Source organism: Phodopus roborovskii, unplaced genomic scaffold, assembly GCF_943737965.1.
Source record: "Phodopus roborovskii unplaced genomic scaffold, PHOROB, whole genome shotgun sequence".
NCBI lineage: Eukaryota > Metazoa > Chordata > Mammalia > Rodentia > Cricetidae > Phodopus > Phodopus roborovskii.
The window spans coordinates 27,426,266-27,451,518 of record NW_026126469.1 but is presented as its reverse complement, the minus strand read 5'-3'; the positions used below and the strand labels follow the sequence as shown (position 1 = coordinate 27,451,518).

Below are 25,253 nucleotides of genomic sequence, written 5' to 3'. Positions count from 1 at the left end.
TTTGAAGCCTGTCCTGGAACTAGCTCTGTAGACCAGCCTGGCCTTAAACTCACAGAGATCCACCTCTGCCTCCCGAGTGCTGGGATTAAAGGTGTGTGCTACCACTGCCCAGCTGTTAAACAGATCCTCTCAGGTGTTCTTTGGAAAGCAAGCAGCTATTTCTTTTCTATCGGGGTTCTCCAGAGCTCAAAGTCACAGGCACATCCTTTGCTAATGGAAAGCTGGACATGTTCCTAGTTCTTCCATGCATTCTTTTCATCTTTCTACTTTCCCTCTGTAAGCAGTAGACAACGTAGCCTAGAAGATGATTAGTAACAATGGGAGCAAGTTTCCATGCCATCTACAGAAAGTGCTACACACACACACCAGCACACACACACCAAGATGTCGCACTAACATTGTTTTCTTTCACAGGCCTTGAAAGGCCAATGTACAATTCAGATAGGTTATGGAAAAGTTAGTGTGACAATATTTTCATGGTTCAATGTATAAATAAAGAAATGGACATTTCACTTAAATAGAGACGGCAGCTGTGAAATATTGTAAAGTGTAAATAACTTGCATTTTGAAGAACAGCCTTGTCTCTCAAATTTGCTAGTATCTCTATGAAAACACTGTAAAATACAAACTAAGGCTAGATACTTCATTTAGAAGATCTCATCAGCCTTAAAAGTATAAAATTATATTATAAAATAGCAATTAACTCCGGTCCAATACCACATAATTTTCTCTTTGGCTTTAAAGTCATCTTTCAAAAAGTGTTATTGACATATAATAAAATTAACTAATATACAATTTAGTGATACAACAGTTTAAAAATATAATGCCAGTATATCATTGCCTCATATATTATAAACCTTACTAAATCCAGATTGAAAAATCTATTTTTTACATTAGTTTTTACAAAAGTACCCTTTGAAGTCTCATATTTTTATATATAGTGGAAAATGACATCATATAAATAAGGAACATGAAAGGTGCAGAAGGCACATGTAAGATGCCTGCATACTGTCTACCACGTGTTGCCAGTTGTGAAAGCTCTGACATGCTAATATCCACTCATTCGGACTTGTTATAGAGGCACTAAGAGCATGATGGCTGGCAGACTTTGCATTTAAGTGCGGTTATCAAGGCTCCCAAATATTGACAGAGTGCCAGATCCTAAGAAGCTATTGATGTACACAGCCGGCCACAGCTCCAGACACCTCTCAGACAGAGCCTTTAAATGTCACAGATAAATGAATTTTCATGAAACTGAGAGAGAATGGAAGAGCAAGAAGAAAGAACACAGAATGAGAAGTAGGTAAAGAAATGAAAAAAATTGCCTCTATAAGGCTGACAGGAAGGCATATGGCATCTCATCCCCAAAGCTCAATCAGAGATCTTTACAAAGGATGTAAGAACAAGCCTTCCAGATGCATTGTACTATCTAAGAATGCAGCACCTTTAATCATTTCACTGTGTGTATTTAAAACTTAAGTGAGATACATCTTGCAGAATAGCTTTGAAAAACTATTCTTACACAAAGTGTGGTTCAAACACAAATAATGTTTAATTCAGCCAGAAAACAAATTCAAAATAAAATAAGGAGCCACAGACAAAAATAATCACAGGAAACATCCCTTAAGCAGATCTTAATATAGATTAAAGGTTAAAAGTCAAGGTGCTATGAAATCTAGTCCTTGCCAAGCCTCAGTTGTGTCACTGGACAGTTTCTTTTCCAGGGTCCCACCAAGAGTAGTGACATCTACTGGGTTTACCCCTTCAGCTTTTTCCCTGTCTTCCAATGGAAAACATCTGTTTGGGAAATGTATTAGGTAAAGCTATGAATTGGCACATGTTAATATCAGAAATGAAGCAAGTCTCTAACTGGAACAACTAAGTGTTCCTTAGAAACCATGTGCAACCCAATACATTAGAAATGGAAATGAGGGTTTTTCACTTTCAAAGTCTTCCATCTGCTAAGGGCACCTTCTCTTGACCTTGATACATGGTGTCATTAAAAGCAGTCACACTTTCAAGGTTAGACTGTGGTTTGCTTGTTCATTTACGTTTCTGTATTAGATTTGTACAACTTCCTCATTTATTCAGATCAATCACACCAATGCCCACAAACAAAAATCTTCCCCATTTAAAAGAATATGGGCAGATTTTTAAAATACCTGTCTGAAAATTGCTTCACAAAGCCCCAACTGCTTTTTTTACTAGAAGTACAGTAAGCCTTGATATAAGTACATTTCTGCATCTGGTTCTCTCTCTCTGCATTGAGTATTTAGGACATCATCGGCCACCTTAAGAACAAATGTCTGTAGCTGAAACACTCAATAAAGGTTTTGTTTTTTTCATCAACTTTTCAATGGTTTCTTTTTACTACCTTTCTTTATTGTGTTAGGAGATAAAACGGAAGGATTCAGATTTTATGACATGGGAAAAATAATTATTTCTCCCCTTTTAAAAGGCTTTTATTTTGAAGACAAAATCAGTTTTAACTCAAATGGAAATTGCAGTAAAATCTCAGACACTGTAATCAGTGAAGGCATTAAAACTCTCCAGAACTATGCGAACTTCCATGTGAGTCCATAATCCATCCAGGATCACAAAGACACATTATCTGCTTTGCCTGTGGCCACCCTGACATTTTATACTTCAACTCTTTACCCTGAAGCATTAAGGCTCAAGGCAATCTTTTGTGATATGTCACACATACACATAATACTTTCATGGACACTACTTCCTTTTGTAATCATACAGTAAAGAGAGAGGTTTGTGGTTATTTTAGACTAAAATCTAGCAATTGCTCTAAAAATGCTGTTAATTTTCTCATTATGTAATTTGAGGTGGACAAAAAATACATGATAAAACTGCAAGGTATTATATATGGTATAATCCCTCTTGTTTCACTAAAATAAGGGGGCATTTATATACTAGCAAATACATAAACATTTTTTTCCTAAGGAGATAAAGAAGATACTTGTATTATAATGTATATGGGAGGTCCAAAAGGAGAATTTTACTTCTACTTATATATTTTTTTCTACTGTTGTTTTTCAACCACATGTTTGAAAGGTAAACAACATAGTTACCTGGCTAGCAAGGGTATGAGGTATGTTTCTCTTTTATTATTTTCTCAATGTTTGAAACTTTAATATGTAATATATAATGAAGATCTCCAAATTAAGTTATATAAATATAATTGTGAATTATAAGAAAGTTGAAAGCGCTGAATGAGCATAACATCTAAATATTAAAAAATAAAAAAAGATTTTGTAATTTCTCATCTGGTATAATCTTGAATTTGTGGTAGGGAGTGGCTAGTTTGCAAATGATCTTCTCCCTTCTCAATCAGGAAACAAAAAAGTCTTTGCAACCCATAGGTTGTATGGTGTGTGGGAAAGAGCTCCACATGCTGTTCCCATGTACGCTACATGTTGTTCCCATATATACTTAGACACCATTCATCACCACAGTGGTCATGCCTATGACAGATACATGTTCTCTCTCTCTCTCTCTGAATGTGTGTTTGTGTGTAAGAGAAAGAGAGAGAAACAGATATAGAGGATAGACAGCACAGTACAGGATTCCAATTACAATGTAACATATTTGTAGGAGTTACATCTATCAGAGGTTCACTGTGGGACCCCAATGAGCTAATATGATGATAGTACTGTATGCCTAAAATAAAGCATTGCTATTATCACACAAGCTCTCCTTTGCATAATGGATGTGCTCTGGAGGTGATTATGAAAATGTATAGGCCAAACTTCTATTATCAAATCACAGAGCAATTACATGGTATAACAATGGGGACTGTGATGGCTCTTGGTGGCAGGCAGGGTTCAGGTAAAGCCTGGGTCTTGGGGGATTGCTGGAGTAGTCCTTGGGCTGGTGAGACTTTTAGGTCTTCTTTGTTCCCTTTCCTCAGGCTCCCTGTTCTGGTAAGTCCTGACTTCTTCCAGCACCTTCCAAGATAATTAATTCCCTTCCCTCTTGTCCAGTTACAAGGCCCATTGGGACACTTGTGCATCAGCCCTGTTTCACTGAGGTCATAACCCACAGGGAACTCAGTTCACAGGAGCGTCACAATTAGGTAAAATCCCAGTCACTCACTTTGCATGTTTGTTACAACTTTCAGTCATATGTACTAATGATACTTGTATTTGCTTCATTACACTCATTCCGTGAGAAGGCTTCAGGGTTGGGAACTCTGTCTTCTACTTTCTTGGAAACCCTACACTTAATAGCGAGGCCTATAAATAAAACAAAACCTTAAATAGTTCTGACTTCACCTTCAACTCATAACTGAACCTGACTCTGGGACTGAAGAGCTATTTTCTGTCTTTGGTCTCATCAGCTATGAGTGTGTCGGGTTACTGACTGGGGTGAAGTTTATACTCCCATAGTGCACCAGATGCCAACAACCTGCTGCATTTGAGAGCTTACTCTTTTTTCTTGAGCTATCTAGACTTTCACATAAGTTAATTCCTTTACTTTTCTTTCTCACAAAACACCCCTTTATTTGTGGAAAATATCCAGAAAAAAATGGAATTTACAAAATAAACCATCTGCTGCCAGACTTCGGGAAAAAGTAATGTTTGAAAATAGCAAATAAAACTTATTGCAATATAAAAGCCAAATTAAATGGAATCATTTTCTTTTTTCTTTTTCTCTTGGGAGTGTATAGATGTGAAACAGGGTTCTTATATAGCTCACGCTAGCCTCCAGTTCACTATGTAGCCAAGGAAGACCTTAAACACCCAATCCTCCTGTTTTTACATTCTAGTTCTGGTATCACAGGTGGTACTGGGGATCAAACCCAGGACTTCATGCAAACCAGGTAAGCACTCTCCTGGTAGATCATAACATATACTCAGCTCCAGTTTATTATCCTTATAATTATTGTGGGAAACAGGGTCCAACTTTAGTATGCTAAAAACCATGGAGGTCATTGTAATGTGCGCTTTTATGAGATAGCTTAGGGGTCACTAGCTTGATCCATGTTCCCCAAATATGCTTTCTCCTGCATACTTTGGCAGTTTAAGAAGCCACCAGATAGATTCTGAGTCTAGAAAAATCAGAACAAGGTACACCTGTACTGTATTTAATACTTTGTCATAAGCATTCAGCAGAATATATTAAAAATTACCTTCATTTTACTCTTGCATATATTCTTATTTATGTCCTCTTCTCTCCATGTTATGGTGTTAATAAAGATAAATATGGGAGACAACTGGAACAAAATAGCTAGATACTTTAAATAAACATCTAGATAAGACAGATGTGGTTCATGGTTTCACAAAATGGCTAGTAAATGGAGATTCCAGATGGAGGATGCTTTAGGTTAAAGTATTGGAAGATTATAGTATTTCAAAAACTTAGATTAAGAAAGTTATTTTAAGCAGAGTAAACAACATCACTACAAAGGTTATCACACATTGGGAGGAGTCAGTCATCTGCTTTGTGAAAGGGAAGAGTGGCACAACACTTGGGGATGTAAGCAGGCCTAGATTACAGACCAATGTGTCAATAAAAGAATATTGTGGTCAGCAATCATAGCCTGAGAAAGTGCAGCCAGAAACTGCACTGCTTCCCCTTTTAGGAGACAGCAGTACACTGATTCTTCAGACTCCACAGGGGAGATGCTACATCAGTAGCGGAGGAAAAGGACTATCCAATGATTCCTACTTGATGATTATCATGACTCATCTTTTGAGGCTAATCATATCACAGGATTTGGTCAAGAATCTTGCTGGCTCCTATCAGCACTGGTTCTTCATTACCAAAGATAAATTCTTAGCATTGCTTAAAGGTGGAGACTAGTGAGGGTGGCTAACAGGGAATTCTAAGCACAAGTGAGATAGCCATAGACTAGTCTGACAAAGACAGTCATGACTGGTTAGTCACATACTCTCTCCATACCCCCTGTGACACAGAAAGTCACTCCATTGTAGGGGTTACTCTCTAAGATTCTATCATATACCTCTTGAAGGTGACTGCTAAATGTTTAGGGGTTTCTGATTCCAGTCATCACAGAAATGCCTGCTTCCTATAATCTATTCATTGCTTTGCTTTGCCTATTTGAAAGAGTCTTATTCTGTAGCCCAGGCTGGCCTAAGACTCACTATGTAACACAGGCTTGTCTCAAACTCAACAGCAATACTCCTGAGTGATATCCTCTTTCTCTTTTTATTGTTCTCTATTATACTTATTGTGATAATTTATGTGTGTACCCATTATTTTTCTGCCCGTCTGATCCAAATGCTAGCTTTTAAAGTAGGGATTGTGTCTCCCTGTGTTTTTACTTGTCATTGTATCTATAGCATTTACAATACTTGTTAAAGTGGATTGCTTTTTTTTTCCCTAAGAGACAATTTCTCTGGGTAACATCTCTGGCTATTCAGGAACTTGCTTTGTTAATCAGGCTGGCCTCAAATTCACAGAGATCCTCCTGCCTCTGCCTCTGCCTCTCGAGTGCTGGGAGTAAATGTGTGTGCCACCACCGCTAAGCTGAGCATTGCTTTTTAAAGCAAAGGCAAAGGTAAAGAAATATTAACTGGAAAAAAAGCTTTTTGCATAAACCTCTCTCCCCAAGCTTATTACTCTATACTTTGAAAATATCACTAACTCATGAACTTTTAGAGAGTTTAGATATTTTAAAAAACATTACTTTGATTATTATTACTGAAATAACAATCATATTCTCTACATTTTATACATATAAGAAAGATGACAGAGGTTATCAGCACTGGTCTTAGATTTTTGATGGTCCTGTGCCTCCTAACAACAGGCATGTGCCACCATGTTCCTTGAGTTTTTTTCAAACACACACACACACACACACACACACACACACACACACACACAGAGAGAGAGAGAGAGAGAGAGAGAGAGAGAGAGAGGTCAAAACTGTATCAAAAAGGCTTATCTGTTTCCCCCTTAACAACTCCCCCCCTGTAACCACTTTATGAACTAACTGCATATGTATCTTTCTGTGGTCTTTTAGTCACATATGTCTTCACCTTCCCACCTACAGAAGCACTTTATTAGCTGTTTTCAGTACTGCATTCCTCAGTGCATCTCTAAATCTTGCATGGTCTATGTGTTTTTCAGGTCATTCTGTAACAGTGATTATTATTTTTTGTTTGTACAGTATCCTATGATGTAAATATGTTATCGTTCAGTCTATCAATCCCCACTGATAATTTCCATCATATCAAGCAGTGCTCTGGTAAACAACCCTGTACATAAATAATTTCATAGATGTTCAGTTTATCTCTGAGACAAATTTTCAAAGGTATAATTACTGGTTAAAGGGATATATTCTTCATAAATTTGGAGAACTTGGCCCAACCAAGATTAGATGTTTCTGTAGCCTCATTAGCAGTATCCAAAAGTACCATTTTACCTCAACTTAAACAAACTGTATTTTCACTAAACTTCACAAACACGTGAAGGCCAGAGGTAGGTGCCAGGTATCTTCCTCAATCCCTTTCAACCTTACTGATTTACTTAGAGCTCATCAACTTGGTGAGCGTGCCTGGCCAGCCATCCCCAAGGACCCTCATCTCACCTCCACAGTGCTGGGAGTATAGGTGCTTGCACTGTGCCTGGCTCTTTATGTGAGCGCTGAGGATCTGAACTCAGAGACTGAAATGTGCTTGGCATGCAATTTACCAAATGAGCAACTCCCTAGCCTGAGTGCTAAAATCTTAAAGCTTGGAAAATATTGTCTATGAAACTAAACATATTTAAAGACAAATTTAAGAACAATATTCTATAAAAGTGAAATGGAAAATGGCACAGCAATGATGCAATGCTGCCTCAGCTCCAGAGGGTTCCATCAGTTTTAGCCACTGGCATTGCTAACATTTAGTAAATGTGCAAAAGCTGTATTTGGCCTTCTTGAACCATTCTTCCCTTTCTATCTTTGCAGAATTCTTAGGATGCTATTAAACAGCTGACTCATCCTATGTCTTAAGGAGTTATCATTAAGATGTTAAAATAACATTAAAATGTTCTACATGTGAACTGCGATGAATTCTCCTGGGAAGCTTAAGGTGATTTCCCATGTTTTGTTCTGTGTTTTGAATGGAAAGTGAGAGATGTCCACTTGTTGCTATATAAGAAGAAAACATAGTTCTTAAGGAGTTTAAATGTATGAGTCTATGACAAGTGAGTATCCCTTTATTAAAAGACAACATTTATCAAGTTCCTAAGGCACTCGTGTGATGGTTTTAGTATGTGAGAAAGGTTATTACAGTGGGCAGATTATAGCATTCAGCTGATGGTGTATTTCAAGTATTTGAGGGTATCCTACAGGAGAAATTGCCTTAACTGGCAGGTTGAAATTAACTGTCATATAATAGCAGCCCAAGTTTTGTAATAAACTACATGTTTATTCACTAGTTAGAAATTATGGCTTCACTCTTTTAACCAGTTTCCTCATGTTAAAGTGAGTACTGATTGGAATAATATGGATGTCATGGGAAAGAGCAGGGATAAAAGATCTTATGTTTGACTTGCCATTTTCTTTGTTTCTTTACTATTTGAACAAAAGGAAAGCCAGTAAGTTATCCATGTTGTCAAAGAACCTCATCCTGAGTTCTGTTTTAATCCTAGGAGATGATTTTAGGACAGAGAATTAGGGATGAAGGGAATATCAATTCATTCATTTATACTAAGCATACCCACTATGTCCTTCCTACCTTGCGAGTAGTCCTAATAACAAAATGAAAGGCACAGTTTCTGTTTTAAAATATTTCTGTGTTGTGAGGAAAAGAAAAAATAAATATCCAACTAATTAGAACATAGAGCGATAAGCACTTGCAATTAAGTTAAGCATCAATCTCCAGGGGAGAGCAAAGGTGTAGGACTCTGCCGTTTAATGAAGAAGATCAATAAAACGTTTTAAGGAGATGGTGGCTTATTAAACTTGAAGCATGTAAGGATGTATAGATGATAGTGGATGAGGGGAACACCAGGTAAATGTAACTAAAAATATTAAAATAGGCCAGAGCAAGGCAAAGTGTGCCCACTGAGGAAACCACAAGTGGTTTCAGAAAGCCAATGCAATGTCTTGAAGGAGTAGAGCTAAGGCTTAATGTCCACTGAGGTTGGGATGAAGAACCACTTTACCCATGGTGTTCAGGGAGGGCTATGCCCGAATGAATAATAAGAGGCATCCAGGCAGAGTGCAGAGACTGTTTCGGACAGAGAACTGCAGTTACTACTCTCAAATGCCTATTTCAAGAAATGGCTAAGGATCTGGGGCACAGATTCCTGGTTGTCAGCAATGAGCAGACTGTTCCCAATATGATTCCCCTGACTATTATCTAATCTCTTTTGTTGTCTCTGGAACCATGGCTCCTTCCCATCAATGAATTCATTCAGTCTCCGTAATCAACTCTGATTAGTGTTGTTTAACATCAATCTTTCCCACTTTTTTCAAAGAAAGATACCAATCAGTTGCTGCACACCCCTGCTTGTTAAAAGCACCACCTCTCCTGCTGACTTACCATTCTCTTAATCAAAAGGGCAGGAGGAAGCGGTTGGGATTCACTTTTCTCTTTTTTTCTTTCAAAGTACACAAATGTCAACTTCCTCAAGGATGTTTGGCACAGCTGAGTTCAGTCACATAACGTACAAAGTCAGCTTGATCAAAGGTTGCAGGCAGCCCACTGCTAAAATGGAGGAAGAAAAGGAAACCACAGGCTTCCCTGAAGTGTGAATGAGTGCATAGGCCACAGTCATATGTGTATTTACACTGGAGACGTGCTGAGCCAACTAAGGAGCATAGGAAACATGAACTCTACCAGGACACTTTTCCATCTTCCCTGTGAATCAGGAGCAGCACTGGATGCCTGGGTAGACTTGTGTTTCCCCAGACAAGCAGTTTCCATATAGCTTTATAGTGACCCTCAGTCATGGCCATTTTGGGTATGTCAACATTTTGTATATGTCAAAAGATATCCTATATTTGGCTGAAGAGTATAATTTTCCTTCACTTTCTGGATGTGCATGTGTTTATACTTAGAACAAGCAAGGTACTTTAGGCTTTAGGCTTGCAAGATGACTCCTAGATTTGAGATGGAAAGACCAAGATTCTTTGATGAAAGCTCCAGTTCTCTAGGGATAAGGCATGGTCTTGGTTACTTTTCTATTGTTTTGAAGAGCCCCCATGGCCAAAGCAACTTATAAAAGACAGCATTCAATTGGGAGCTGCTTAGAGTTTCTGAAGGTTAATCCATGGTGGGAAGCATGGTGACTGGCAGGCATAGTGGTGGAAGAGTACTTGAGTGCATTCATCTTGATCCGGAGATAGAAGGCAGAAAGGGAGCAAGACTGGCCTAGTCTGGGCTTTTGAAACCTCAAAGCCCACCTGTAGTAACACACTTCCTCCACATCGCCTACAAGGTCACACCTTCTAATCCTTTTCAAATAGTTCTACCAACTGGAGACCAAATATTCAAATATATGAGTCCATGGGGGTCATTCTCATTCAAACTACCACAGGGAGACTCAGGACTAAACATACTTCACAGCTGATCTTGTGAACTTTAGGTATCAGGGATATCTGGGAAACAATTCCATAAAAAAACCTTAGTCACATCACTCACATACCCTTCCTTCTTTGCCAGTAACCTCATTTTTCTGTTTTTGTTGTCTCTGAAGTTGGTGCAGACTCATAGTAAACCATAAACTCACATTGCTTTAAAATAGCTTGATAAACATCCACTAATATTTTTAGTGATCTATCAATAAGAAAATATTAAACAATGATTAATCTAGCTCATTCCCACAGAAGCATCAACCTGTAATTCCCAATATTGACTTCTAATTAAATATTTTAAAAATATTTGCTTAGTCAACATCCTTTAACTGTATAGAGAGGTTCTTTAGCCATTTCAATGCACTGTCATCTTATTGATCAGATTACTCGTTTCTATGCTGTTAGAGGTCATCTAGAGGAAAGTGAGCCTGCCTTTGGTATTTTAGGGATGATGGTAATGACACACCAGACAAAAGTAAACAGGAAAAGAAACTGCCCATCTTGGTGCAAAATCTGTCTTCCGCCCCTGTGGTAGGCCCATTACACCATCTCCTCTCACTGGGAAGTCAGTCTCTTTCCTTACCCTTTAGGAAGACACATGCAGAAATATTAACATGTGCTTACCTCTATCGTATTTCAGTTAACACTGCTATTAAACAGATACTAAACTAAGATACAAAAATATTTCTGTTGCCTCTTTTGTAATAATTTCACAAGGTTGAAGAAAATTTAATTTTAAGGAACAGAATAGTACATGCCCTTAATAAGCATTAGAGGAATAGAAAATGGTGATAAAGAGTATCTTTTAATTGTGGTTGTGCTATAGGGTTATTCATAATTAATTTCCACTATTACATTAAACTGGTAAAAGGACTTAGAGTAAAAACACAAGTCTGTTGTGGTTGCTTTGTAACTTTTTTTGTAAATGAAGTAATGATAAATTTAGTTTACTGTCTCTAGTTTTTTGTATTCTCTAGGTCAAGAAATATATGACTTTCCTCATACTAAATAATGTCCAGAGGGATTGCAAAGGTCAGTTATCAATATAGTAGAGAAAATGATTGCAGCTAAAATGAGCACATAATGTAGTAGATTATTTTCCCTAGACGCCTAAAGTATAGGGACAGAATGTGTCTCTTGAGTGGGGTGGAGCCTAAGAGACAGTGAATGATGTAGCATGCAGGAGAGATCCTTTGCAAGGCAGGATCCATAAGAGTCAGGGAGCAAGAGAATAACATAACAGATAGTGTCTGCTGATAGAAAATAGATACAAACTCTTAATTTTAAAGAGTCTACCAGAACATTGAGAGTCAACATTTGATGGGTCTTTTTAAATTATGTCAGACACAACTTCTATTTTGCAAAGTTTGTTGGGACCAACAAGCTCTCCATGCCCTCGGGCACAAATGATAAAGCCTCAGCAACAGCAGCAGCAGCAAAAGCATGGCTTTGACCCCCAGATCCTGTCCATGAAAGAGCCATGCCAAGACTCTCCCCACTGACAGACAGATAAATACAGAGATGTGTCAACAAATATGGATTTATGTATATCTACAGATACCCCCCTCAGATATAAAGAGAATGTGTAACAACTTCTAATGGTATAACACATGCACCCACCAATGGGATGGGAATTGTTATTTGAACAAGTGTGTGAAAAGAAGCATTAATATGCAGATCTTAGCATCAGTTGTGGGTAGACACACATCATTTCATGGTAGGCCCATGACTTTTCTGTTCTTAAAGTCCTTCTTTAATTTTCTAAATAGTCTTCCTATAAATGGCGCTCTTCTGCACTATGGAGACAGACATGATTGACAAACAATGTTACATTCAAATTTTATATATCAACTGGTGAACAAAATCAGGCCCCAGTATATACTTGCAACTCACCATCTAGGAAGGTATAAACTGGCACTGAAGGAAGCAGTTTCTATATTAGAAACTCAGTACTTAAAACATGAAATTAATAGAGGTTTCTCCATGTTCAAAATTCATGAAATTAGAAAATCAAAAGATGTGTTGTATGCTTTACTGTGAGCACAAATGTTGCTAGATCCATAGCAGACAGAGAGAACTCCCTTCTGAGTTTATGCTCCAAGATGTCAAACTTCATGAGTTGTTTAAGAGCATGACAGAATAGTGTTACTATCCGTTGAAAGCCTGAGTGGGTCTGGGTGCTTACCTCCTAATAGATCTCTTTCCAGGAGGAATAAAAGACTTCATGGAAATCACATCAAAAGGGAAGTTTGGGGGCAAGAATTTAAGACGTATGCTATTGTTAAAGTTACAGTTTGGTGAGATAAGGATTGGGGTAGCTAAAGAAAAGTCATGGAAAGTGCTGTGTTTCAGGAATATCTATTTTTTAAATCTCCCAATTGTGAATGTACATGTGTTTTTTGACTGCTTTATAATTTAATTATTGCAATAGCTTTGCATTCAGAGCCTCCAACTAGCTTCAACTTTCTCAGTCTACATGTTACATTGCAATCACGTTAACTCCTTGAGCATTGCTTTTGCTTTCTTTGGCTGTGTCTGTTAAAGGTTTGTTATAGAGTAAATGCCTACTATGTTCTGCAGCAGAGTCATTGCTGTCACCACACACACACACACACACACACACACCCTGGTTTTGCAAATCTAGGCTCTAATATTCAACAACACGGAGCTTATTTCTAACTTCATCACTTCTTCTAAACCACGACTTCCTTCTCACTGGTTAAATTTTCTTTCTATCCTCTCCATTATTATGTTTTCACAAATCATAACATTGTATGCAACTTTGCTTAATTCTGAATGACTTTTCTTTTATTCTTTATTCATCTAGTCTTTATTCATCTAGATTTACAGCCGAAGTCCTCCTTCTACTATCAAGCCATAGGCCACCATCATGCAGACTCCTAGAGCATCATTGTCATTCTTTATTGTTCCTTTGGTACAAAATCACAGACTAAAAGTTCCCATATAGATATTGCTAGGAAATACTTACTAATCTTAGCACTAAAACTATAAAAACTCTACCATCCCTGCGAGCAAGTATTGTGTCTCTGATAATCAGTAGCATTGCTAACTACCATGACAACTACTAATTAAGTTCAACACAGTACCTTTTCCTAAATTTAAATTTTACTTCTCCTATAATCTTCCCTCATGTTTTTCATGAATCCAAAAACAGCGACAATCAAGGAAATATAGTAAGTATATGTCCGAATGCAACTGCTAGTGGCTTTATGGTTAACAATGATGGGTTTTCCTCCTTATGACTGTTTGGTATTGTTCACACTACTATGCAAATATTGATTTTATTAATTTAAACTTGATATTAGTAAAGCTTTGGAGGTTGTTGGCACTAGCTTATGGAAGCAACAGGTATAGTGAACCTGAGACGAAGTTCAGGGCAGAAGGTCTCTGCTGTTCATCAGGGAGCCAAGGTAAGTATCAGTGTGGGTGGCAAACACGTGATACAACAGGGTTCACCCAGGTGCTTTGATGCTGTTTCTCAACAATGTGGCTAATATCCATTTTTACTCACTCATTACTGCTATATTTTTCTGAAAATGTAATAAATGCAGTAAGGGGTATATAAAGATCAGAATCAAGGTTAGAGACAAGGGCATCCAATTAAAATACAAATGAGTTATGAATCACATATAAGATGATTCAAATTCCAAATGGGATGGAAAGATGCACAGGCATACAGAGTACCACTCTAGGGTGGAGTTCCTAGCTTCTGAAGTAACATATGTACAAAGATGTCAGGCCTCCTATTTTAACCAGGTATTGATATTGAATGTCTCTCATTAGACAAGAAGACAAAAACAAAGCAGTCTGGATTGGAGGGCTGAGAATAACAAAGAAGAGTGACAGAGTAGCCTAGGTAGATAATGAGGTCAGCATTTAGCACATTAAAGCAAACAGACTTAGGATATATGCCAAGAGACTCAGAATTGAAGGGTATCCATTCAATCATTCTATATTTATTTATTGAACTAGAAATTCAATGTGAACTGATCAGGATATATGGACTAGATCATTCTTAACAGATTATTCTAAGTTGGAGGAAAAACAGGAATGAAGGATGAAAGCAATTAGATGTTTGAAGCCAGAGTAAGTAGATAACAGGAATGTGGCCCACAATGGGATGATATATTCGAGATATGTTAAAGCTAAAATCAGTCACAAGCCCACCTCATCCAAAGATGGATTCCTTCTATGTTCTCTTGGAAATGAACATGTAGATAAAAACATTAAGCCCAAAGCTGGACTAAGCAGCAGGCATTTCAGGTGGTTTTCAGGTGGGAATGGTGTGTATATGTGTGTGTGTGTGTGTGTGTGTGTGTGTGTGTGTGTGTGTAAAGATACTTTATTTTTTTCTCACATGCATGAACCAGGATACTGTATAACAGGAATAGGTTGTAATGAGGAGGATGTTAATCATCAAAATAGAGCCATGGCCTGAAAAGATGGTTCAGCAGTTAAATCACACACCGCTCAAGTAGTATGTGGGATGATGAGAGTCAGATATGGGTGTGGTATCCTGTTTGTAAGTCTAGCATTTAGAAAGTGTAGTATGGGGAGCCCTGGGGCATGCTAGGGAGTTGGAATAGTCCCATATCAGTGAACTCTGGGCTCAATTGCGAGATCTTGCCTCAATGGATAAGGTAAAGAGTAATGGAGGAAGTCTCCTGATATCAACCTCCAGATTCCACACTCATTTTTGAATGTACCCCACTTCCACAATCACATATGTATAAGTACATGTACCACACATACACACATTTAAAAATAAAAAAGTCAGAATGAGCACATTTTAATAACTTTTAGGCTTGGCATTAAAAGAAAAAGTTATGGATTGCTTCCATGTTTCTGCCTTATACAACTAAACAGGAAGAGCTATGAGAAGAAGTAGGTCTGGTAGGCTGAGGAAGATGATCATCTAAAAATGCTTCATTTTCTAGCTTGATTGTGTGAAAGAGACTAAGGTTGAACTGGGTAGATATGCCTTAAAACAGAAAAACCCAGATGCTCATATTATGAGCTTGTGTGTGTGTGTGTGTGTGTGTGTGTGTGTGTGTGTGTGTGTGTGTGTGTGTTGGGGGGATTGTGAAAGAGATGGGGTCTCTTTTATCATCTGACCTTCAATGAATAATAAAACTGTTTTCAGCCCTTGAGCCTGTATCAGCTGCAAAGGTGACAGATACCTGTCATATTTTAGGACAGCTTATCACTTTATCCCCTGGAGTGATTGAGTATTTATAGACACAAAGATAGAAACATAAAGCCTATATGTATAGGCAAGAGTCCCCTGGAGGTGGCGATTAGGACTAGGCAGTAATTTTAGCTTGAAGTTCCTATGACTTAAATAGCCACTTGAGCTCTGCTCTTGCAGTTTACGATGTCAATAGAACCCCTAAATGAAATTACAGCCTTCTGATACGCAGCAGGATATCCTTTCTTTGCCATGCAATATACACGGCCAGAAGAAATTGCTCTGTATATGGGGTTTCACTAAAGCAGAATTTATCATAAGGCAGCTCTGCTAAAATATCATTATGCTGTTATTCACTGGATAACACATCTAATGACTCGGGGTGCACTTGATAGCCATGTTTCAGTGAACACAGACGCACGCCCTGATGTGAACTGGGCACTCCAGTGCTTCAAAGCACTATCGATTTCAATTCTACCATAATTTACACCTGGCTTGTTTTGCCAATAGCTTGAACCCATGCTAACAGTGGAACATACACATACGAGCATTAGAGAAATCAGAAACAAATTCTATAGCAAAACTGCAGGGAGCAAACTTTTGCTTTTATAATAGATTAATTAAATATTCTACATGAGTTTATGTTTCACTTGGATATTTATTGTTAGTACTATCTTTCGTGGTAATAGCAACATTAACCTCTTATATTTATGCAAACTGTGTGTGCTTCTAGGGTAGTCTCTGTGGCTGCCCAATTTGCTCAACTCCTCAGTACAGCTAGCACAGTGACAGGCACATAGATAATAGAGTGTGATAATTTCTGATGGCTATGTTTCCTTCTTTCTGTTCCATAAACCTGGTGTTTTCCAACAGTCTGATCCAGTTTCTTTTCCTTCATCATACTTTCCTTGAGAAATATCCTCTTCATAATTTCAGCTTCAACCATGACACTGATGATTCAGAAGGCAGCTATGCATGTATCTCTGTCGCTGTTCCAGTATTTCTGAGTAAACCCAACTGCCTAGTGGACATCAGTCTGGATGCTCCCCCAGCAATTAAAACACATTCAAAAGCAAGTTTATCATCTGCCCCATCCTACATGACTTACTCCTCATAGCTTTTCTTGTTTAGTTGTGTAAGGCAGGAACCTGGGAGTAATCCAGAATTCCTCCTTCTTTTCATGCCAGGCCCAGAGGTTATTAAATTGTGTCCATTCTGTCAGTTATCTCTGGAACATGTCTCCTCCTCTCTTTCTATTCCCACAGTTATTGTCCTAGTTCAGGATTTCATTGTTTCCTGCCTGAACAATTTAAGGTGCCCCCTAACTCATTTTCCGGCCTCTCCTGTCCCATTCCTACAATCTATCCTTTACTTTCTGCTGCCAGAATGATCTTCTGTAACACAATGATTATTAACCTCTACTTGAATCCTTTTAATGGCTCCCAAAAATGCTGCAAGAAGTTAAAGCATGTTTGAATGGCAATCAAGGCCACCATGATTGTTCCCTGCTCACATATACGGCACCATTCTCCTTACTACACAAGTAAACATCAGTGACACGCTACCTCATTTCTGTCATCCATTCCCCACTTAAGAGCCTTTTCCCCAGCTCCTCTTGTCTTCAAATTCTTTCCTCCTCTTTGGACCTCTGGGCAAATCCTTAATGGATTTGTTACGTTCTCAGTGATGGTTTCCTGGATGTTTTACTGCAGGTTACTTTGAGCTGCACAATATTTGGAACCTTTAAGTTTTTGTGAACATCCTTCAGAAAGGTTATCAGTATATGACAATTTCTCAAGTTCGTTCTCTATCTGTCCCTTCTGTAATGAGGAATTTAAGGCCACACCCTACTTAATCTTTGCACAGTTGATAACAGAGCTATCATCTTCATATCACATGCTCCTGGGCTAAGTGATCAGATTCACACTGCCTTCATTATTTCATCCTTACCACTTTCCTATTTTCCATCTGATCCTGTTATAGTCTTCTTTGTTATCATTCAGGTTTCCCAGGTATATTCATTTTTGTACACTGTATATAATTTTATGAATTTGAATTATTTCATTTTTAAATTTATTTTCATAATCTACATGAAAACATAAAACTGTTATACCAATGGGTTATATGATGTCTCAGTAACTATATATGTGTACATATTCATCTTTTAAACAGTTATTATTTCTTTATGTGAGAAAACTTAAAGTTCTTTCTTTTAGTTTTCAGAAATGTATAGTAACTTACTGATATCTACAGTCACCTATTGTTCTAATAGTACATTGAACATCAGAGTTCCTTGCTCCAAATTAACTGTTACAACAGTTGCTGACCAACCTTTCCACAGCCTCTTCCACTCTTTCATGTTCTCTAGTGACTGCAATTCTTTTTAAACTTCTATGCTCAACCACACTATTCATGTCCAAGTCCTTTGCACTAGATAGTTCCACTGAAGATGTATGCTCACAAACAAAATTTGCTTCCAATGAAGTCTTGTCTCAAATGTGGACCCCATGCAATTTAAAATGACAACCTAAGCCCTATCTTTCTCTTTCCTGATTGACTGGCCTCCACAGATCTTAACACTAACAAGCCATGCACTTAGCATATGAATTTCCTTATGTGTCTCTCCTAGATAGCCTATAATATGAGACTACAGACTACTCTTTGTTTATGTACTCTGGAATCCCCAGCCTTGAAAGAGTGTCAGCTATGTAGTTTGAGCTTTTCAATGAGTATTTGTTTATCAACCAATCTTTAGCTTTTGTAATAAAAATTGATAGAGTACAGGTTCAAAATTATTTTGTGAATGAAGAAAGAATGAATGTTAAAACGATGTCTAGTGATAATAATGGAGAAACTGTCTCTGAACTCTGATCCTCAAAAAACACTGGCAAGTCAGTCGAGTGGGTACCATTATTTTTCTTAGAAAATGAAGCAGATGAGTCCCTTAATTTAGAAGCCTAAATTAAATATACCTGGTTTATGCTTTTCTAAAATTTGCTATTGAAATGAAGAAACAATTTTTTGTACTCTGATCATGATGTAGCTGTAACATTTATTACAATATTTTGTTCCTCTTGACTAGGGAGGCAATTAGGTGAAGGTGCTAATATCTTTTATTACAATTTATATACTTCCATATTTGCTGCTTTTCATAAAATAGATCCTTTTCTTTCATTTTCAGAAATGGATTAGGCACCAATACAGTTTTGTCCCTCACAGCGATTTGTATACACTACCCTAGAGGCCATCATACTACAAATCGTGCCAGAAGGAACTGGAAGGTGAAGGTGATATTTGTAGCTTGAGGATGAACAGGTTTTTTGGGGCCAAATTTGTGTTATTGGAAATGTCATCTATGTGTTAACTCCCAAAGAAGAACAAATTCATCCACAAAACATTTTAGTTTTCAGTATGTCTGCAAAGTTAACTTTCCATTGTTCAATGGTTAATTGTCCATTATGGGAATAACTTCTTTCTCCCCCCTGGCTTCTTACATCTAGGAAGTCAGTTTACTAGAGTGTAGAGAGAAAAATTTAAAAATACAAAAAATGAACATCCCAAGTATATGCCACACATGGACACATTAAAAGCCTTGGAAAATCATTTTCAGAAGTAGGATCAAGTGCAGCTTGGGGATTGTCATGGTGATTGACCACTAATAGTTAAGATAAAAATCCACTTCACATTTTTTTCTTTAGTTATTGTTTACTATCTTTATTCATAGCATAGGCACTTATTGTTTGGTTTATTACAGCAGGGCATCGTACAGGGTACTGGAATGACAATATAGCAAATGGCACACCAGAGGCTGACTCAATTGATGCCCTTCTCTGAAGATGTCTCAGTGGGCTGTGGCTTAATAACTGAAGCAACACCAAGTGAATCTACCAATTTCTCTCCTCATCGATCAGAAACAATTGAACTTGGCTATTTTCAGCTATTATTTACCTCAAACAGGGCATTTAATTAGTGCTTGTTAAGACAGTGCAAATGATTTGGCTGCCTGTCCTCTTGTCCCCGCTCTTTATTGTGCTGCCCGTCTGCCCCACCTCTCTCCTGTCTAGTTCACAGTGCTCACAGCCAGTATTCATGTGCCTCTGCATCTCCTACCAGCCTGGCTCCTCACGTGTGGACTTTGAGGAAAGGAAGAATCACTGAATCACAATAAGCATACACTCACAGCCTGGAGATGCTCTAGCTAACATGTAGCATTATAGGTAGTATGGTATGGTAACCAGGTGAGGGGTTTGGCTACCTGCACAAGTCCTAGAAGATGAAGGGAATGACTATAAATTGAAGAGTTCCATGTCCCATCAGATTAGAGGAACTACCAGTAGATAGCTAGGGCAGTTTCAGCTCCTGGAAGATCTAATAAGGAGATGCAGACACAGAAAAATCTATTGACCTGTTTGCTGGACATGTTCCACCATCAAGGCAAGCAAGAGATACTCACTGCCAACGAATACAGATATTCATTCATTCACTACCTACCTACCCACTGATCCTCCAACTCCTCCATTAAAATGACATTTTTTTAAAAGGGGAAGAAACACACAAACATAAAGTATAATACCCTCTGTCCATACAAAGATTTCTAATTCAAGGCAGCATAAGGCAATTGATGGCTGCTGCCTTTAGAAATGCTATCAGTATCATAGCTTCATTAGCTTGGTTTAACAATGGAAAGCTACACAGAAAAAGTGTGACTTGATTGACTGGAAAGCTTGTGAGGATATCTAGGAAATTATATACTGATGCTAATATATAAGAGCAGTATTAAGATATTTAATATACAATTAAATAGCTAAGGAATGAGAGAGAATAAAGTAGGTCATTTGTATATGTATTAATTCTTACAAAACTTAATTCATTAAATATATTCTCAATTTTAATTATTAGCTATTTCATTTCTTTCTACTTAATTTTAAACTACTTCTTAAATACAACAATTAATATTTTGAAGTTCTGAAGAAGAAAAGAATTTAGGTTTACAATTTATCATCTATATTTAATAAAGGATAATAACTAAACTTACCAGTTATCAGATCATTCCATTTGCAGATAGTGTTCATAAATTTCTGTATAAACTTTATTATCAGTGTGACTAAAATGTCTGTTTATGGTCAGTTTTAAAACATTTTTGGAATTCACAGTCAAGGAAATCTAGGTAAAAATCACATTTTAAAAATATAAGAACATGGATTTTCATATTTAAGTTACATACACTTATAAGTTAACATACATACTCAATAATATATGTTTTAAAACTTCTTATATCATATAGAAGATATGTCTTTTCTAGAGAATCTCAGAAAACACCCAAAAAACATTTCTGCACAAGTAGAACAACTTCCTCACTTGATATTAAATATCACCAAAAGTATAAGAAAAGATAGATAGAATAATTTCTTAATGGGGTAATCACAATCTGGTTATTTAGCCAATTTCACTTGGATATAATTGTTACTGCCTAATTAAATGAATATAATATACAGCAAATGATCCCATATAAAGTTGGTTTGCAAAAGTATACTTTAAAACATAAATCGTCATTAATTTAATGTAATTTAATGAAATTGAGCCTTCCAGATGAACACTGAAAAGCTGGACTAGTTATAGCATGCTAAAAAGGCTTATTACATAGGAATGGGAAAAGGCAGGTAATATGAATATGACCATGCTATGTGAGCTTATGCAAAGGCATCATTTTCCCTCCAACAAAATATGAATTAATCAAATTCTAACTTCTTATGTACATCAACTCACCAAGACAATTTTTTTATGACCATATAGAACTCTAAATCTTAGCTACTATAAGAAAAATCTCACCGGCAGATTAGATATTTAAAATACAATTTCTTGGAACAAAATGTTAGGCAAATGTGTTTATATTCTCTGCCTAAAGTAGTTTACAAATTTTTATGTACAGTCAGTTTTTGATAGACCAGTTTTAACAGACCCAGCTGTCTTTAATGTAGCCCATATAGACCGAGTTTCTCTCTCAAGTCTGTTCAGTTGGGAGTATTATATGAGACAGGGTTTCTTTTTATAACAGTCCTGGCTGTCCTGGAACTCGCTCTGTAGACCAGGCTGGCCTCAAACTCACAGAGATCCACCTTCCTCTGACTCCCAAGTGCTGGGATTAGAGGCGTGCGCACCACCCAACTTCATGTTTGAAAGGTTTTGACACCATTTTCTTGTTCAGTTTTCTAGAAAATGACAAAATAAATTTTAAATATGTCCCACAATACATCGTCCATAGGAGTAGTGTAGTAATTACTAACATGGACTAATAGGAATGTAATCTATACCAGGCTTTCCCATTCGGGCCCTAACTTCGTTTTACCTTATCAGCTAAGGAATTTGATGAGCGTTGGAAACTATAAGAGTTGTGCTAAAAAGTCATGTTTGTTCTAGAGGTCACCGACAAACCTTATTATGACTGCTGTAGCAGTATACAGTAACTGCCGGGCACTGGGGACATAGGAGCATGCATGAGTTCTGTGGTTAAGAATACAAATCAACCAAAATATCAAACAAAATTCCGAAGGTACGTATCAATGTTATACACTGAATCACTGTACTAGTTTGGAGAAAGGTACACACATATACATAACAGACACACATGATACACATCTGTAAAGTCAACTATTATTAATGCATTCTGACCTTAGAAGGAATCTACTAGCAATGCGTTAATAGCAAAGACAGCTAAAACAATAAAGGAGCATCTCTTTCCAAATATTTAAGGACATTGAGTGAGTGCCCCTTAGGCTGGGTTGTGGTTCTGGGAAGTTTTAGCCTATGAGAACCATATTGGGAACATCAAAGACTCCTTCCTCTCTCCAAAGAGCAATTCACTTCAGATGCCACACAGCCAAATAATTTTATGGCCACCATGTTTTTTTGGTTTTTGTTTTCTCTTTTTTTTTTCCATTCAATCTTTTTAGAACATGCCAGATTCTTGAATTCAGAGAGATGAGAAAGCACAGTAAAACCGAGTATCTCTAGAACAGTAACTGAAGTAGGGACCTAATAGTAGAAGAAAAAACCTATTCCCACCTGACATCTCCCTTCCAGGGAGGGTATGCATCACCAAGAAGATATGGAAGGTCCCTAATGGTCATGACATATCAGACAGGTTACACCCCACCCCTACCCCATTCCATTCCTTTGACAACTTCCCAGAGCCCATTCAGTTAGTCTCTTATATTGAGGACAATGCTATATTTGGGTTTAATATTGTGAGGACAATCATCAGTTTCCTTTGTCAAGATGATGAATTTCCCTGGAACCATATATGGATTCTCACTGCATTCTTTTGCTCGGCTCCATGAATACAGAAGAATAAAGAGTAGGGTGTGACACATGATGTTTCCTAAGGTCAGACGGGGAGAGGTTCCTAACAGTTAAGAGCAACCAGGACGTTGAGCGGTGATCTCTAAAGGGAGAACCCCAGCAACACTTTTGTCACAAACAGCTACTACAGATTCCGTCTGGCTCAGCTAGGTATGAAGTACTGTGTGCACGACACAGCTGCTCAGAACAGAAATGCATCAAAAGTTAGCAGAGGGAAACTTCACAGGAATAATCATTCCCACTTTCACTTCCCCCTCCTACTACCCTGAGCTCTTCCTCCCTGCCCCAGTCACTCACCTACCTTCCTCCTCCTACAAACATGTTTGCTACACATGTCAAGGCTGACAGCCCTCTGGAGCAGCACAAAACCTGCACCTACAGGCTGCTCCTGAGCAGGGCCTCCAGGCTCTGCCATGGTCCAGAGCAGGATCAGCTGTACACACTAAAAACCTCCATCATTCTGTTTGATTGTTTGGCAGGCTTTTTAATTTTTTTTTTTTTAATTTTAAAATACCCCTTATTTCCTGCCTGCCTCAGAGACACCAAGAATAGAATCATCACTACATCAAATTCTGGAACCTCACCACTCACCAGGACTGTGGTTCCTGATCCAGGGAGTGACGGCTGAGAATCAGCACACAGTCTCTTGAGAGTGTCCAGGCCTGGCTGTTAAGCTCCCTGCTCTGATTAGTTTGTTGAGTTCACAGTGTTCCAGAGTGCTGAAGCACAGAAATTAGGGAGGGGGGGTGGTGGAAGGAAAATCACTGGAGCCTCTTACGATCTAACTTCCACTAACTGAGAGGAAATGTCTTATAAATAAACAACAGCAAGAGAAACACACACACCAAAAAAAAAAAAAAAAAAAAAAAAAGAGCCTATCCCGTCCTGCCAGAGGAATGTACATTATTGTCTCCGGACGGAAAACTTTGCACCATACCAGAATGCAGCCATGTCTCCTGAAACTACCTCTCTTAAAACAGAAAGAAAAAGAGAATCACGAAAGAACCGTGGGGAAGCTTCTCTCATGTCCTTGAATTCTGTTGGGAAGTTCATTTGAGTTCCCAGTAGACAGGCTACACTAAGCAATTTCAGCAGTCTGTGTTCCAGGGTTTCGTGCGGAGGCTGCTTATTAACAAAATTTCATTTCTGCCCAGATCATTGCTCTACCATCCGGACATTTTCAGAAGGGAAGTTCAGGGAAGGGGGGAAGGGTGCAACTGTGGAGCAGAGGAGAAAAGAGGACAAAGGGAAACTCCTGATGACCCGGAATACCCTAGCCACGGCCATGAGCCATGATAAGCAAGCCCCCACCCACCATCGTCCCCTGCTTGTTGAGGACTTGAAGATGCAGTTGTGTTTAATCTACTTACTCTTTCTGCTCGGGAGGCTGAGGTTCCTACATTTCCAGCTCATGCTGGACTGTACCGTAAGCAACAAGTGAAATGAGTTCTGTGAGCTCATTCTAGTCCTTCGACTCCTGTCCACATCACTAAGCGACTGCACAGCTTGGCACAGGCCAGGATGAGTCAGCAGTCTCTGGTCATGAGAGGCCAGGCCTGGAATAGCATTGGGGTGTGTGTGGGGGGAGGCAGGTCAGGAGCAAAATGAAGCAGAAAGGCAGCCTAGATGGCAGGACTCAACTGTGCAATATGCAGGGTACTGTGGGTCACAATGACAGAGCCTCATCAGCTCTGGGATAAAGAATGCAGAACTGCAGAAAGAACGGCATCATCCTAAGAACAAAACAGACTCCGAAGGTTAAAGCATGCTGCTTCCTGCTACTACCTGAGCACCCATTTACTCCATGTGCTGCAAATTCAAGCAAAACTGGGTGGGTTTCAACATTCTGAAACCCAATTTCTAAGTAGAAAAACAAAATAAGCAAAGCACAGCAGTTATGTAGAGAAGCAGTATATTCTATAGTGTTATGTATGGAATTTTAACTAAGAGTAACTGATACATTATGGGTGGACTTTTGGGCTGACTGTATCCTTATATAACCTGTCCAATAAGCATATAAGAGAAACACTATATCAAGGCTGACAATAGAAAAGAGCTGAGAGAAAAGAGACACAGCAAGTTCAATGGTACACACACAAGGACTACTGCATTGTGTCTGTATTTCTACACAACAAGTTT

General features: G+C 38.2%; 1 protein-coding gene across 5 annotated transcripts in view; it reads right to left on the bottom strand.

The window, feature by feature from the left end:
* Nucleotides 1-24,625, bottom strand: part of Zbtb20 (zinc finger and BTB domain containing 20) — a 262,491-nt gene extending 237,866 nt beyond the window's left edge. For 4 of the 5 annotated variants that reach the window (XM_051191500.1, XM_051191496.1, XM_051191501.1 and 1 more), the window contains exon 1: nt 24,485-24,618. The gene's annotated coding sequence lies outside the window, so the exon portion shown is untranslated. Of the gene's footprint in view, nt 1-24,484 lie in introns of all 5 variants that reach the window. The other variant, XM_051191507.1, reaches the window with a different exon arrangement.
* Nucleotides 24,626-25,253: the final 628 nt, after the last annotated feature.